Raw genomic sequence first — 12,573 nt, forward strand, 5'->3', positions numbered from 1 at the left:
CCCCAGATTCACGGAGACATGAACCCACTATCGAGCATAAATACTCCCTCTTGGAGTTACAAGCATCTACTTGGCCAGAGCATCTACTAGTAACGGAGAGCATGCAAGATCATAAACAACACATAGACATAACTTTGATAATCAACATAACAAGTATTCTCTATTCATCGGATCCCAACAAATGCAACACATAGAATTACAGATAGATGATCTTGATCATGTTAGGCAGCTCACAAGATCCAACAATGAAGCACAATGGGGAGAAGACAACCATCTAGCTACTGCTATGGACCCATAGTCCAGGGGTAGACTACTCACACATCACTCCGGAGGCGACCATGGTGGCGTAGAGTCCTCCGGGAGATGATTCCCCTCTCCGGCAGGGTGCCGGAGGCGATCTCCTGAATCCCCCGAGATGGGATTGGCAGCGGCGGCGTCTCAGTAAGGTTTTCTGTATCGTGGCTCTCCGTACTGGGGGTTTCGCGATGGAGGCTTTAAGTAGGCGGAAGGGCAGGTCAGGGGGCCACACGAGGGGCCCACACCATAGGGCCGCGCGGCCAGGGCAGGGGCCGCGCCGCCCTAGGGTTTGGCTGCCTCGTGGCCCCACTTCGTCTCCTCTTCGGTCTTCTGGAAGCTTCGTGGCAAAATAGGACCCTGGGCATTGATTTCGTCCAATTCCGAGAATATTTCGTTACTAGGATTTCTGAAACCAAAAATAGCAGAAAACAGCAACTGGCACTTCGGCATCTTGTTAATAGGTTAGTTCCAGAAAATGCATGAATATGACATAAAGTGTGCATAAAACATGTAGATATCATCAATAATGTGGCATGGAACACAAGAAATTATCGATACGTCGGAGACGTATCAGCATCCCCAAGCTTAGTTCTGCTCGTCCCGAGCAGGTAAAATGATAACAAAGATAATTTCTGGAGTGACATGCCATCATAACCTTGATCATACTATTTGTAAAGCATATGTAGTGAATGCAGCGATCAAAACAATGTATATGACATGAGTAAACAAGTGAATCATAAAGCAAAGACTTTTCATGAATAGTACTTCAAGACAAGCATCAATAAGTCTTGCATAAGAGTTAACTCATAAAGCAATAATTCATAGTAAAAGCATTGAAGCAACACAAAGGAAGATTAAGTTTCAGCGGTTGCTTTCAACTTGTAACATGTATATCTCATGGATATTGTCAACATAGAGTAATATAATAAGTGCAATATGCAAGTATGTAGGAATCAATGCACAGTTCACACAAGTGTTTGCTTCTTGAGGTGGAGAGAAATAGGTGAACTGACTCAACAATGAAAGTAAAAGAATGGTCCTCCATAGAGGAAAAGCATCGATTGCTATATTTGTGCTAGAGCTTTGATTTTGAAAACATGAAACAATTTTGTCAACGGTAGTAATAAAGCATATGTATCATGTAAATTATATCTTACAAGTTGCAAGCCTCATGCATAGTATACTAATAGTGCCCGCACCTTGTCCTAATTAGCTTGGACTACCGGATCATCGCAATGCACATGTTTTAACCAAGTGTCACAAAGGGGTACCTCTATGCCGCCTGTACAAAGGTCTAAGGAGAAAGCTCGCATTGGATTTCTCGCTATTGATTATTCTCAACTTAGACATCCATACCGGGACAACATAGACAACAGATAATGGACTCCTCTTTTATGCATAAGCATGTAACAACAATTAATAATTTTCTCATATGAGATTGAGGATATATGTCCAAAACTAAAACTTCCACCATGGATCATGGCTTTAGTTAGCGGCCCAATGTTCTTCTCTAACAATATGCATGCTTAACCATAAGGTGGTAGATCGCTCTTACTTCAGACAAGACGAACATGCATAGCAACTCACATGAAATTCAACAAAGAGTAGTTGATGGCGTCCCCAGTGAACATGGTTATCGCACAACAAGCAACTTAATAAGAGATAAAGTGCATAAGTACATATTCAATACCACAATAGTTTTTAAGCTATTTGTCCCATGAGCTATATATTGCAAAGGTGAATGATGGAATTTTAAAGGTAGCACTCAAGCAATTTACTTTGGAATGGCGGAGAAATACCATGTAGTAGGTAGGTATGGTGGACACAAATGGCATAGTGGTTGGCTCAAGGATTTTGGATGCATGAGAAGTATTCCCTCTCGATACAAGGATTAGGCTAGCAAGGTTATTTGAAACAAACACAAGGATGAACCGGTGCAGCAAAACTCACATAAAAGACATATTGAAAACATTATAAGACTCTACACCGTCTTCCTTGTTGTTCAAACTCAATACTAGAAATTATCTAGACCTTAGAGAGACCAAATATGCAAACCAAATTTTAGCATCACTACAAGAAAAGTTGCCATGGCCGACGAAGTTGAAGTCACGCCGTGGTTGCTGGTGTACCATGGCCGACGATTTTGGGTCCCACCGTGGTGCATGTCAAAACTTTTTTTTTCTCGTTTTTGAGGCCACCTAGCCCGACGAAAGCGGCCAAAACGTCGCGTATGGTGGCCCGGGACGTGGTGCATCTCGAAATCTCGGGTTCGCCGGCCGAGTCAACGCAAATCCGCACCGCCGAGGGATGTAGGGCCCAGATGGCAGCCTCTCTGGCATTGTTTTTTTTCTCGATCGCGCCATCTCGTTCAACGTTCTCCGATCGAGCCGTTTACGATGCAGGATCATGGGTCCCGCATGTCATCCTCTATGAACCAAAATTCTTTCTATTCTTGGATTTTTTTGACCCCCTGATTTCTGGCTACTTCCTTTTTCTTTTGATCCCTTGCCGCCTTGGAAACGTTGAGACCGCTGCTGCTAAATGGGACCCGCATGTCATCCTCTATGTGCAATCAACTTTCTTTTCTTGGAGTTTTTTTTGGCACCTCATATTTGGTCACTTGCCTTTTTTTTTCGATCCCCTGCCGCCTCTCAAACGGTGATACCGCTGCTGCTAAATGGGACCCGCATGTCATCCTCTATGTACTATAAAAGTTTCTTTTCTTGGATTTTTTTTGGCACCTCATATTTGGTCACTTGCCTTTTTCTTTCGATCCCCTGCCGCCTCTCAAACGGTGATACCGCTGCTGCTAAATGGGACCCGCATGTCATCCTCTATGGACTATAAAACTTTCTTTTCTTGAATTATTTTTGGCTCCTGATATTTGGTCACTTGCCTTTTTCTTTCGATCCCCTGCCGCCTCTCAAACGGTGAGACCGCTGCAGCTAAATGGGACCCGCATGTCATCCTCTATGAGCAATCAACTTTCTTTTCTTGGAGTTTTTTTTGGCACCTCATATTTGTGCACTTGCCTTTTTCTTTCGATCTCATGCCACGTTTGAAACGTTGAGGAACCTGCAGGCTCATGGGACCCGCATGTCATCCTCTATGTACTATAAAAGTTCATTTTCTTGGTTTTTTTCACCCTCTGATTTTTGGCAATTTCTTTTTTCTTTTGAACCCCTGCCGCCTCTCAAATGGTGATACCGCTGCTGCTAAATGGGACCCGCATGTCATCCTCTATGTACTATAAAACTTTCTTTTCTTGAATTATTTTTGGCTCCTGATATTTTTTCACTTGCCTTTTTCTTTCGATCTCATGCCTCGTTTGAAACGTTGAGGACGCTGCTGGCTCATGGGACCCGCATGTCATCCTCTATGTACTATAAAAGTTCATTTTCTTGGTTTTTTTTCACCCTCTGATTTTTGGCAATTTCTTTTTTCTTTTGATCCCCTGCCGCCTCTCAAACGGTGATACCGCTGCTGCTAAATGGGACCCGCATGTCATCCTCTATGTACTATAAAACTTTCTTTTCTTGGATTATTTTTGGCACCTCATATTCGTTCACTTGCCTTTTTCTTTCGATCCCCTGCCGCCTGTGAAACGGTGAGGCCGCTGCTGACTAATGGGACCCGCATGTCATCCTCTATGTACAATCAACTTTCTTTTCTTGGAGTTTTTTTGGCACCTCATATTTGGGCACTTGCCTTTTTCTTTCGATCTCATGCCACGTTTGAAACGTTGAGGAACCTGCTGGCTCATGGGACCCGCATGTCATCCTCTATGTGCTATAAAAGTTTCTTTTCTTGAATTATTTTTGGCTCCTCATATTTTTTCACTTGCCTTTTTCTTTCGATCTCATGCCACGTTTGAAACGTTGAGGAACCTGCTGGCTCATGGGACCCGCATGTCATCCTCTATGTGCTATAAAAGTTTCCTTTGTTGGATTTTTTTTCACCCTCTGATTTTTGGCTATTTCCTTTTTCTATTGATCCCCTGCCGCCTTGGAAACGTTGGGTAAGCTGCTGACTCATGGGACCCGCATGTCATCCTCTATGTACAATCAACTTTCTTTTTCTTTTGATCTCAAGCCGCATTTGAAACGTTGAGACCGCTGCTGCTAAATGGGACCCGCATGTCATCCTCTACGTACAATAAAGTTTCTTTTCTTGGATTATCTTTGGCTCCTGATATTTTGTCACTTGCCTTTTTCTTTCGATCTCATGCCGCCTTTGAAACGTTGAGTAAGCTGCTGGCTCATGGGTCCCGCATGTCATCCTCTACGAACAATAAAAGTTTCCTTTCTTGGAGTTATTTTTTACCCCTAATTTCTGGCTATTTGCCTTTTTCTTTTGATCTCCTGCCCCCTCTGAAACGATGAGGACGCTGTTGGCAGGTCGGTCCCACATGTCATCCTCTATGAACAATAAAAGTTTCCTTTGATGGATTTATTTTGAACCCCTAATTAATTTCTGGATATTTCCCCGCCGCCTTGGAATCGTTGAGGATGCTACGCCTCATGGGTCCCGCATGTCATCCTCTCGTAACGGTAAATGTTTATTTTCTTGGATTTTGTTGACCAAATAATTTTTGGCTTATTTTTCTTTCGATCACGTGCAGCCTTTAAAACGTTGAGGACGCTGTCGGCTCACGGGTCCCACATGTCAACCTCTATGAACAATAAACGCCGAGGATGCTCTTGCCTCATGGGTCCCGCATGTCATCCTCTCGTAACGAAAATGTTTCTTTTCTTGGATTTTTTTACCAACAGATTTATGGTTTATTTTTTCTTTCCATCCCCTGCCGCCTTTAAAACGTTGACGACGTTGTTGGCTCATGGGTCCCCGATGTCAGCCTCCCCGTACAAGAAACATATGATATCTTGATTATTTTGCAGACAATAAACAATGTATTGCGCTCTGAGCTATTTCAAACGGATAATTAAATCTTTATTTTTACATAAACAAACTTATATGTTGAATCTCCTTGTTTTTTTGTCTTTGCGAAGCATAGGACTTTCCTGTTTTTAGAAAATTCGAACTTTCCTGTTTTGGAGTGGGCTGAAATTGTACGAGTCAAAAGGCCAAGCGGGATAGTTCGAAGGCCCGGATGTCCGAGATGCAGCCCAATTGAAATCTTTCTTCTTGGATTTTTTCACCCCTGATTTCTGGCTACTTCATTTTTCTTTTGGTTCTGTGCCGCCTTGGAAACGTTGAGACCGCTGCTGCAAAATGGGACCCGCATGTCATCCTCTACGTACAATAAAATTTCTTTTCTTGGATTATTTTTGGCTCCTGATATTTGGTCACTTGCCTTTTTCTTTCGATCCCGTGCAGCCTCTCAAACGGTGATACCGCTGCTGCTAATTGGGACCCGCATGTCATCCTCTATGTACAATCAAGTTTCTTTTCTTGAATTATTTTTGGCTCCTGATATTTGGTCACTTGCCTTTTTCTTTCGATCTCATGCCACGTTTGAAACGTTGAGGAACCTGCTGGCTCATGGGACCCGCATGTCATCCTCTATGTACTATAAAAGTTCATTTTCTTTGTTTTTTTACCCTCTGATTTTTGGCTATTTCCTTTTTCTTTTGATCCCCTGCCGCCTTGGAAACGTTGAGTAAGCTGCTAGCTCATGGGACCCGCATGTCATCCTCTATGTCCATCAACTTTATTTTCTTGGATTTTTTTTGACCCCCTAATTTCTGGCTACTTTCTTTTTCTTTTGATCTCAAGCCGCATTTGAAACGTTGGGACCGCTGCTGCAAAATGGGACCCGCATGTCATCCTCTATGTAAATAAAGTTTCTTTTCTTGGATTATCTTGGGCTCCTGATATTTTGTCACTTGCCTTTTTCTTTCGATCTCATGCCGCCTTTGAAACGTTAAGTAAGCTGCTGGCTCATGGGTCCCGCATGTCATCCTCTACGAACAATAAAAGTTTCCTTTATTGGAGTTATTTTTTACCCCTAATTTCTGGCTATTTGCCTTTTTCTTTTGATCTCCTGCCCCCTTTGAAACGATGAGGACGCTGTTGGCAGGTCGGTCCCACATGTCATCCTCTATGAACAATAAAACTTTCCTTTGATGGATTTATTTTGAACCCCTAATTAATTTATGGCTATTTCCTTTTTTTCTTTGATCCCCTGCCGCCTTGGAAACGTTGAGGATGCTGCTGCCTCATCGGTCCCGCATGTCATCCTCTCAGAACGATAAATGTTTTCTTTTCTTGGATTTTTTACCAACTGATATTTGGTTTATTTTTATTTTCGATCCCCTGCCGCCTTTGAAACGTTGACGACGCTGCTGGCTCATGGGTCCCTGATGTCAGCCTCCCCGTACAAGAAACATGTGATATCTTGATTATTTTGGAGACAATAAACAGTGTATTTCGCTCTGAGCTATTGCAAACGGATAAATTAAATCTTTATTTTTACAACTTATATCTTGAATCTCCTTGTTTTTTGTTTTGGCGAAGCATAGGACTTTCCTGTTTTTTTTTTTTGAGAAAAATCCGAACTTTCATGTTCTGGAGTGGGCTGAAATTGTACGAGTCAAAAGGCCCAGAAGGATAGTTCGAAGGCCCAGATGTCCAGATGCAGCCCAATTGAAATCTTTCTTTTCTTGGATTGTTTTCACCCCCTGATTTCTGGCTACTTCATTTTTCTTTTGGTCCTGTGCCGCCTTGGAAACGTTGAGACCGCTGCTGCCAAATGGGACCCGCATGTCATCCTCTATGTACAATAAAGTTTCTGTTGTTTGATTATTATTGGCTCCGATATTTGGTCACTTGTCTTTTTCTTTCGATCTCATGCCACGTTTGAAACGTTGAGGAATCTGGACTCATGGGACCCGCATGTCATCCTCTATGTACAATAAAAGTTTGATTTCTTGGATTTTTTCACCCTCTGATTTTTGGCTATTTCCTTTTTCTTTTGATCCCCTGCCGCCTTTGAAACGTTTAGTAAGCTGCTGGCTCATAGGTCCCACATGTCAGCCTGTATGAACGATAAAGCTTTCCTTTCTTGGAGTTTTTTTTTGACCCCCTAATTTCTGGCTACTTTCATTTTCTTTTGATCTCAAGCCGCATTTGAAACGTTGGGACCACTGCCGCACAATGGGACCCGCATGTCATCCTCTATGTACAATCAAGTTTCTTTTCTTGGATTATTTTTGGCTCCTGATATTTGGTCACTTGCCTTTTTCTTTCGATCTCATGCCACGTTTGAAACGTTGAGGAACCTGCTGGCTCATGGGACCCGCATGTCATCCTCTATGTACTACAAAAGTTTATTTTCTAGGGGTTTTTTTCACTCTCTGATTTTTGGCTATTTCCTTTTTCTTTTGATCCCCTGCCGCCTTGGAAACGTTGAGTAAGCTGCTAACTCGTGGGACCCGCATGTCATCCTCTATGTACAATCAATTTTCTTTTCTTGGAGTTTTTTTTTACCCCCTATTTTCTCGCTACTTTCTTTTTCTTTTGATCTCAAGCCGCATTTGAAACGTTGGGACAGCATGTCATCCTCTATGTACAATAAAAGTTTCTTTTCTTGGATTATTTTTCACCCTCTGATTTTTGGTCACTTGCCTTTTTCTTTCGATCTCATGCCGCCCTTGAAAACGTTGAGGAACCTGCTGGCCCATGGGACCCGCATGTCATCCTCTATGTACTACAAAAGTTTCTTTTCTTGGATTTTTTTCACCCTCTGATCTTTGGCTATTTCCATTTTCTTTTGATCCCCTGCCGCCTTGGAAACGTTGAGTAAGCTGCTGACTGATGGGACCCGCATGTCATCCTCAATGTACAATCAAGTCTCTTTTCTTGGATTTTTTTTACCCACTTATTTTTGGTCACTTGCCTTTTTCTTTCGATCTCATGCAGCCTCTGAAACGTTGAGGAAGCTGCTGGCTCATGGGACCCACATGTCATCCTCTATACTATAAAAGTTTCTTTTCTTGGATTTTTTTCACCCTCTTATTTTTGGCTATTTCCTTTTTCTTTTGATCCCCTGCCGCCTTGGAAACGTTGATTAAGCTGCTGACACAAGGGCCCCGCATGTCATCCTCTATGTACAATCAACTTGCAAGATCTTGGAGCGAAAGAGCTTGTATAAATGGGACCCATATGTCATCCTCTATGTACAATAAAAGTTTCTTTTCTTGGATTATTTTTTGCTCCTGATATTTGGTCAGTTTCCTTTTTCTTTTGATCTCATGCCGCCTCTGAAACGTTGAGTAAGGTGCTGGCTCATGGGACCCGCATGTCATCCTGTATGTACAATAAAGTTTCTTTTCTTAGATTTTTTTACCCCCTGATTTTTGCTAACTTGCCTTTTTCTTTTCGATCATATGCCGCCTTTGAAATTGAGGTCGCCGCTGGCTCATGGGTCCCACATGTCAGCCTCTATGAACAACAAACCTTTCCTTTGTTGGATTTATTTTTTACCCCTAATTTCTGGCTATTTGCCCTTTTTTTCTTTTGATCCCCTGCGGCCTTTGACCCACATGTCATCCTCTATGTACAATAAAAATTACTTTTCTTGGATTATTATTTTTGGCTCCTGATATTTGGTCACTTGCCTTTTTCTTTCGATCTCATGCCACCTTTGATACGTTGAGCAACCTGCTGGCTCATGGGACCCGCATGTCATCCTCTATGTACTATAAAACTTTCTTTTCTTGGATTTTTTTCACCCTCTGATTTTCTTTTGATCCCCTGCTGCCTTGTAAACGTTGAGTAAGCTGCTGACTCATGGGCACTGACAAGGTGTAATATAAGATATATGCCACAAAAATAATACTCCCTCCGATTCATATTAATTGACTCCAATATGGATGTATTTAGAACTAAAATATGTCTAGATACATCCATATTAGAGTCAATTAATATGAACCGGAGGGAGTACGTAGGATTGATAATGAAAATAAGTTTCCAATGGTCTGTGTCCAACAAGGAACGAGTAGTTTCACTCCACTTCATCCTGACGTGTGTGGTGAGCAAGCCCTCCCATCAGTATCAGAGGAATTTAATTTGACAAGGGCTACAGGAAGACATCACCAAGAAAGGGTGATGCATGTCTCCTTCAACAAACACAGCAGTACATGTCTGAAGCAAGTACATGAACACAAGTACACCACCATAATAATACTACATGAACACAAGTGATGCCGTCGGTTGGGGAGGCCTAAATAAAACTTAAACTTAATCCTAATCTAATGGACGTCGGTTGGGGCGCGCGACGGGTCTGCCTCGTCCTCGTTCTTCGCCTATGCCGCCTACGTCCGTGCCCGCTTCTGGTCCCATGCTTCGCGATAGGGGCTGCCCCAGGGGTATTCTTGCGTATGCAGCTGAATACCCAAGATTTTGACAAAACCTTAGAATTTCCTCATAAATCAGGGAAAATTTTGGCAAATACATGAGGATTTTGGCAAAATGAATACACAGGTTGAAAATGAATACCCAGCACTTCAACACTGGCGCAGCCACTGTTCGCGCTTCAGGCGGTCGAGCATGGCGGACGCCGTCAAAAGACCTTGCCGGCGGCGCTGTCCCAGCGGTTCAGTCCTTAGCCGAGAAATCTCCTTCCGGAAGAAGAGTATCGCTTGCTGGCGGGCGAACGCCTCATAATGGTGATGAGCCCTGTCCTCGCAGAACTTCCGTTGGGAAGCCTCCAAGATCCGGAGGTCGTGCTCGCTGTACTCCTCCTTCAACCGTGGGTCCTCGTCGTTATCGGAGCTGTACTCCGCGTCGGACTGCGGCTCTGGCTCCGGCTGCGGCTGCGATGGTGGTGGAGGCTGCGCGCGGACTTTGAGGCCAAGCCTACAGAACCTCGTTTTCCGATGGCGCGGCATTTTTGAGGTGGAGAGGAGAGAATGGAGCGTAAGCGGTGGTGGAAATGAGAGGATAGCACCGCGGTGGTGGACGGCGTAGTAGGTACTTTATGCTGGTGGTAGGCAACTACCCTCATTTACGGCGGGGTAGGCGACTGGACGCCGCGTGTCCGGCCGCTGCCCTCGTGGCCGCCTAGGTTTAGGCGCGGGAGACCATTAAACGCCGGGGACTACCAACCTTCCCGCGTCGCCTTTGATGCGAACAGTCGCGTCCTCCCGCTGACAAGGCGGCCCCACACGCGAAAACCGTCGTGCCGCGAGGCGCCGACGCGCCCGATTCGCGCCCTTCGCCGGTGTGAGCCCAAAAAATGCAACTACTACTACTGTACTAGCGTATAGGGTGAGCAGGCCCTCCCATCAGTATCAGAGGAACTTGACAAGGGCTACAGGACGACTAGTTACATCACCAAAAAAGGTGATGCATGTCTCCTTCACATGGTCTTCTTATGTCATATAGTAAGGCACTAGCAATGATCGGCGCGGCATGTCTAACTAATATACTCCCTCTATCTCAGAGCTTAAGGCGTAAAAATAAATTCGATTTTTGATCAAAGCATAAGGCGTAGGGTGAACTCTATCCTATTTCAATCGAAGATGCCCCTCTCAGCCGTTTCTCGTTTGCTAAAAACAGGGAGACGATTGACCCAGCTATGGCATGCACACGGTATTCACGCTGAATTAACTGCTCCTCCAGTCAATCTCCTCTAAAACCGGTGCCTCATTGGTTGTATACGGTGCATGCATGAGATGGTAGTTAACGAGGAGTCTGATGCGGCTACTTTAGGGAAGAGAGAGAAATACGGAGTAGTAGTAAAAGGAGTGAGTTATTAGAGATTTATGAGGGGCAAGTATGGAAGCTAATTTCCACGCCAACCCTACTTAATCCTACTGTAGCGCCAATTTATTTACACCTTAAGCTATGAGATGGAGTAAATGTTTAGCAGTTGTAAATATTTATGGGCTTTTCATCAGCAATGATGATGGCACAACATGAAGTGAAGTTTAGCAGTTGTAGCATAATTTTTTTTTGAATAAATGATGCTCAAACTCACCGATTCTCAAACTGCCCTTACAACGTTAAGGGAGCTGATATTAGGCACATACCCACTTTCCCTAAGCCCTGAGACAACGCAATCAAACATCATGCTATCCGGAAGTCTGAAACAATCTCAACTGTGAAGAGATCAACATTTAATTTAACAAAACTGTCTAATCCTGATGTGTAGAGAACGAATCCGTTGCACATATTGCTGCAACTCATAAATAGATCACAACACAACTTCAGGATTATTTTTTACAGAACACAATTTTGTGATGCCATTTGTTATCACTCCTTGGTGTGTATCTTGTGCAGTATCGGTTAAATTGCTAGGCCATCTACTAATACTGATGGTTCATGTCTCCAGTTGTGAAAGTAAAAGTTCATATACTTAGCCAAATGCTCAGCTAGCTACCCCATGTAGGAAACTGACCGTGGGAAGGTAATTGCATCCTTCTCAGAATTTGATCTATTAAAAGACATCTGAAAACAAAAGACGGCTACCCTGAAGTAATTGAGTGTAAGATGAAATACTAAAATTGCTACACCAACAAAAGTGGACAATTGCCTCATCTAAGCTGGTCTAGTGTACATCCATATTTAACATGTGAAGATGTGAGCGTATGAATTAGTAGCCAAAATCAACAGACTATTTTCAGGGAAAGCACGGCAAAGTAAATGCAGATAATTCTACTTTAGCAATCGTCTCACCTTGACACATGTAATATGAACTATAGTTTCATGAACAGTAATTAGTAAGAACAGAGAAAAGTAACAGCTGCCTTAGTTGATATAATCTAAAAATAGTAGCTGCCCATTTCAGCTAATGATTTGTCCAGATGAAAAGCCCAACAGGAAACTAAGCATCAGAAACGTCTCAATAATATATAGAAAATAACTCTACATCAGGATAAGAATGAATTCAGTAGCTAACTCTATTTGAGTCTTTCTGTTACTTCGACTGATGTTTACATACTAAAGTGTTACTGCAATAATGTTTCGTGATCGACATCGAGCATTCTTGCGGTTTTAGCATTTGTGTCATCTAGGTTATTATTGATGCCAAAACTAGACACTAGTTAGTGTATACACGAGTTATATACTACCTCTATCCCACCGAAAGTGTCTGAGATTTGTCCAAATTCAGATGTATCTAGACAGTGAAAGCATATAGATAGATTCAAATTTTGACAAATATATATCATCTTAAGTTTAAGTCCTGTGTTGTAGTTAATTCCCTTTGTCTTAAGTGATCTATTAGAGAGCTTCCCTGTGACCACCCGAAGGGTAAGAAATGTTTAACTGTATAAGTGGATTGCCTAGACCTTTCCATCAGTTCGGACTTTT

This window comes from Lolium perenne, chromosome 7, assembly GCF_019359855.2.
Source record: "Lolium perenne isolate Kyuss_39 chromosome 7, Kyuss_2.0, whole genome shotgun sequence".
In the NCBI taxonomy this organism is placed as follows: domain Eukaryota; kingdom Viridiplantae; phylum Streptophyta; class Magnoliopsida; order Poales; family Poaceae; genus Lolium; species Lolium perenne.